The sequence below is a fragment of the Miniopterus natalensis genome, chromosome 4 (genome assembly GCF_054644295.1).
Source record: "Miniopterus natalensis isolate mMinNat1 chromosome 4, mMinNat1.hap1, whole genome shotgun sequence".
Taxonomy (NCBI): domain Eukaryota; kingdom Metazoa; phylum Chordata; class Mammalia; order Chiroptera; family Miniopteridae; genus Miniopterus; species Miniopterus natalensis.
This window is the reverse complement of record NC_142084.1, coordinates 10,804,952-10,809,597: the sequence shown is the minus strand read 5'-3', so window position 1 is coordinate 10,809,597 and position 4,646 is coordinate 10,804,952. Positions and strand designations below refer to the sequence as shown.

The window sequence follows — 4,646 nt, the reverse complement described above, 5'->3', positions numbered from 1 at the left end:
TTGACCTAGGATCCAGGCGATCGGGGTTCGATTCCCGGTCAGGGCATATGCCCCGGGTTGCGGGCTCGATCATTGACTCTCTCATCATTGATGTTTCTCTCTGTCTCTCTCCCTCTCCTTTCCTCTCTCTGAAATCAATAAAAATATATTTTTTTAAAAGAAGTTTACCATTAAAAAAAAAAAAATTCTTAGCCATGGCCTCTTCATGTCTGTCATTTACTTATTTATTTACTTACTTACTTATTTCTCATGTCAGACGGGTAATGTGCTGAAGTCCTAACAAGGGTTGTGGAAGGCACAGCTCACACAGGAGCATGAACACCCCATCATCGTGCTCATGAGCTGCAAAAGGATCACGTCTGTCTCTTTTTCAGTAGAAGAAATCTTGTGTTTGTTAGGTGAAAAGGGCTGCTGTGACAGACAGGCCTCGACATGCATAATGGCCCGACCCCAAGACATTCGTCTCTTGCGCATACAGAACCCATACGGACGTTCCTGATGGGCCAGCTCCTCTCCTCTCCTCCGCAGGGGGGCCAGGCGGGCCCGGGTTCCTGCGTCCCGGGCCCCGCGGCCCAGCACACAGCTGCCCCACTGCTGTCCCCTGTAGTATGGACGATGGGAGGGGGCAGAGTCATGATCCAGCCACATTTAGCCGCCAGCAGCCTGGGCAGCGCATTCCGGTTGCCGCTGTGGGTCCAGGAACAAGGGGACATGGCCTGGGGACTGCCTGGGAGGCTCTGTCCCTGAGCCGCGTGGAACTCTACTCCTCCTTGGACACAAAGCGAGCTTCCATCGTTGTGACATGTTAGTAAACATGTCCGATGGAACACAGAGCAGGGAGGCGCCTATGAAGTAGGCTTCGGGCGGCTTCGCATGCAACGGGCCAGCAGGAGGCCACGGTTCATGAGGACGGGAGAGCGGGAGGGGGGAAGGGAAAGCAGGCTCCCTGTGTCACTGGCCCGGGGACTGGGCTGCATTAGTCACGTCAGTTTACAAACCCTTCATGTTCAATGCACTCAGCAAAGAATCGATACTTTGCCATTGTTTCCTGTGAGAGGTGAAGTAGGAGGGCTGTGACTTCTTAGATGGGGAAAACCGGATTGCAGAAAGGCTGAAGTCCTGCAAGAGGGAATTTGGGGCAATTATGTGAATTTCCTGTTAATTTCATGTCACTGCTAAACACTGCCCTTGGGGTTGAGGGGTGGGGTTATGCTTGATGCTCCCACCTCCCTCTTTTCCCTCTATTGCTTAACCCCACCTCTATGCTTTTTGCTGTAAAAGTCGGCTGGATTGACCCCCCAAAAAGTTTATGAGACAGAATTGACATTTTCCCATTGTTTTCCAAAACGATTTCTATTTGGAGCATGCTGGGTAACTGGCAAGTTGTGTTCGGATTAAGTTATATTTTCTGTCTTTTCCATTTCATTTTTACTCTCAGATCATGAGTTCTCTGGCTTAGGGATATACCTACAAGGCATTCGCTCCTCCTCAGGCTGTTAGGCGCAGGGCCAATAAGTAGAAGCAAGTGGGGAAGGACATGTTTTTTTAAATTATAGATGCTGGAATTTTCCCCTCGCTCAATTTGTTGACTGTTTATAATGGTAGGGAAACAAAGGGGTAGTTTCAAGATTTTTAAAGTACATGTTGGTAAGAACAAATATTACTGATGGATAGTAATATCATACAGACAGGCATCCCTTTACCTACATACACTCCTTTGTGAGAAATGTTTCCCCATATTAAATGGAAAATGGAGAAATCTGTGAGTGGTTTCTTTGTGATGAAGAGAGATTAGCCATCTTGGAATTAAAAAATTATTCTGCTGATAAGCATTTATTTTTTTGCTTTTATTTAAAAAGTAATTAACTAAGAAGCTAAATATTGGTTAAAATGGAAAATTTGGAAGTCAGTGCCACAGTTAGAACCATGGCTCTGCCACCTTACAGAAGTGTGATACTGAGCAAGTTGTTTAACCTCTTTGTGTCTCACTTTTCTCATCTGTAAAATGGGAATAATAATAGTCATCACTGTCAGCATCATCATCATCATCATCATCTCCCAGGGTACTGAAATGATTATGAGTTACTAAACATAAAATGCTTAGCACAGGAGCCTGCAATGCTTAGCACAAATGGCCTGTTCTATAAGAGGAAAACTGATATCCTCACTAATAGAGTCTAACCTTGTATAATTCATCACCCCCCATTCCCCAACACCCACATACGCATATAACAAACACACAATAGCCTACACTACGGGTATATTAGCGTTTAGTATGTATCCAAACAAGCTTTCATCTTTGTAAACACAAACATGTACATGTGGTATTCATATATTATTTATATGCTTTTTATTTAATAAAAATTAAAATGAGATCTAATTTGCAATCCTGTTCTATAACTTGATTCTCCCCCCCTTCATGATTTTTAGCCTCTATTCTATCATAATGATCTATTTTTAAATTTTTTCTCAGGATTCCATTGTATAAATGTGCTATTTACTTAACTAGTCTTCTACTGAAAGACATTTGGGTTATTTTTAAATGTTCACTTTACGACATAAAATAGTGCAAGTCCTATTATATATACTTTTGATATATTTAAGGAAATGTACTGAAGCAGAAGTCATAGATTCCAGTCTCTGTCAAGGTCATTTGTTGTTATTTTAAGGGTATGGACACTGACACTCAAGGACTATAGTACTTGTTCAAGGTCACATATCTAATAAATGCTGAACTGAGACTCAAACCCAAGGCCCCCCTACCTTTCAGCACCATAAGTATCCATGGTAGGGGTGGGCTACTGGGGAAGGTACTGGGTGTGGAAGTATTCAATTTTGATCTTAGAAACTAAGGGTCAGAGATGACATGTGGCTCACCCAGGATCATACAACTAGTAAGAGATAGATGACAAAGATTGCCTCCTTGACGAAACTCTTGCCAGGCTCCCCTGAGCCCTCTTCTTGACTAGGCCTCAACCTTGGTCTTTAAAGACTAATAAGCCCAGCCAGCGTGGCTCAGCGGTTGAGCATCAACCTAGGATCCAGGAGATTGTGGTTCGATTCCCGGTCAGGGCTCATGCCCGGGTTGCGGGCTCGATCCCCAGTAGGAGGAGTGCAGGAGGCAGCCGATCAATGACCCTCTCATCACTGATGTTTCCATCTCTCTCTCTCCCTCTCCTTTCCTCTTTCTGAAATCAATAAAGATATATTTTAAAATAAAAAATAAAAAAAATAAAGACTTATAAAACACTAACATAGTTTCTAATAGCTCAAGCCACATCTTTAGGATGACCCTAGCCCCCCTTAAAGTGCCTGCCTAAGAAATCTCAAGGTTCCCACTTGTTTACTTCCTTGGCTCAGGTTGAGCCCCCTGCTCAACCCCCTCCCTGTTCCCTAACCCTCTTTTTAAACCACTCAGCTACTTCTGTACAAATCAAAGCTGAGCTCAGTTCATGCAGGCCTCTCTTCCTATTGCAATGATTAAAATCTGTCCTCACCACTCTCACTGCTGCGTGGCTTTGGGGGCCTCTGACATGGAACAAGGCTGTTCTAGAACCCAGATCGCAATTTCTAATCCCGAGCTCTTCGGTGGTCCTAGGATCTGGGGGACTGCAAGCAATCCAGAACATTGCTGTCATGCCGACTGAGCCCGGTGACTCCGGTTGCTGGGAAGCCCTTCTCTGTTTTCTCTTTTTTTCCTTTCTGGAAAGTGAAACTCAGCCCTGTGACTGATAGTTTCTATCCCTCTTGGCAGCAAAAAGAGAAAAGATGATGAGTGGCTTTCACTGTGTTTGCTGTGACACCTCTCTAAATATCCCCTCCGTGGTCTGCCAGGTTTCCCGGATTTTCCACATTAGCTCAATCTCTTGGGTATCAGAGGCTCTCTATCAGAGGTCCTCATTAGGCCTTTTAAAAAACATAAATGTATATCACCTTAGCTATTAGGAGGCAGGATGAGGCAGAGGATAATTAGTTTTGATGGAGAAGAAAGGAATTTGAATTTTTGGATAGAATGGGAAGGAATGTCATGGACAGCCGAGGTCATGGCCTGCTTGTCTAGGTACAGGGATTGTTCAAGCAAAGGAGGCTTCTTTCTGTACGTCAGCTTTGTTGAGATATCATTCATACACCATATCAATTACCCATTTAAAGTATACAATTCAATGGTTTTTCATATTTCACAGTTGTGCAGCTAGGAACACAGTACATTTTAGAACATTTTCATCAGGCCAGAAAGGTCTTTTAATCCACTTGCATTTACCCCCCATTTTCCCAACCCCTTGCAGCCTTAGCAGCCATGAATCTACTCACTGTCTCTACAGATGTGCAGGAAAGGAGGACTTTTTTGTTTCTATGAATCTGACCCCTCTAGGTGCATTGTATAAGTGGAATCACACAGTGTCTGTCTGTTCCTTTGGGCCTGGCTTCTTTCACTTAGCACAATGTCCTCACGTTGTGTTTATGCCACAGCATGTACCAGAATTTCTCTCCTTTTTCAGGCTGGAGGATATTCCCCTGTATGTACATGCCACATTTTGTTTATTCCTTCGTCTGTCAGCACACACTTGGGTGGCTTCCATCTGCTGGCTTTTGTGAGTAATGCTGCTGTGAACACGGGTGTACAGATATCTGTCTGAGATTCTCCT

At 44.1% G+C, this 4,646-nt stretch overlaps 1 non-coding gene across 1 annotated transcript; it reads right to left on the bottom strand.

Moving 5' to 3' along the window:
- Positions 1–250: 250 nt before the first annotated feature.
- Positions 251–354, bottom strand: LOC148093182 (small nucleolar RNA U13). The gene has a single exon (XR_015714486.1). It is a non-coding gene; the product is annotated as a small nucleolar RNA U13 (small nucleolar RNA).
- Positions 355–4,646: the final 4,292 nt, after the last annotated feature.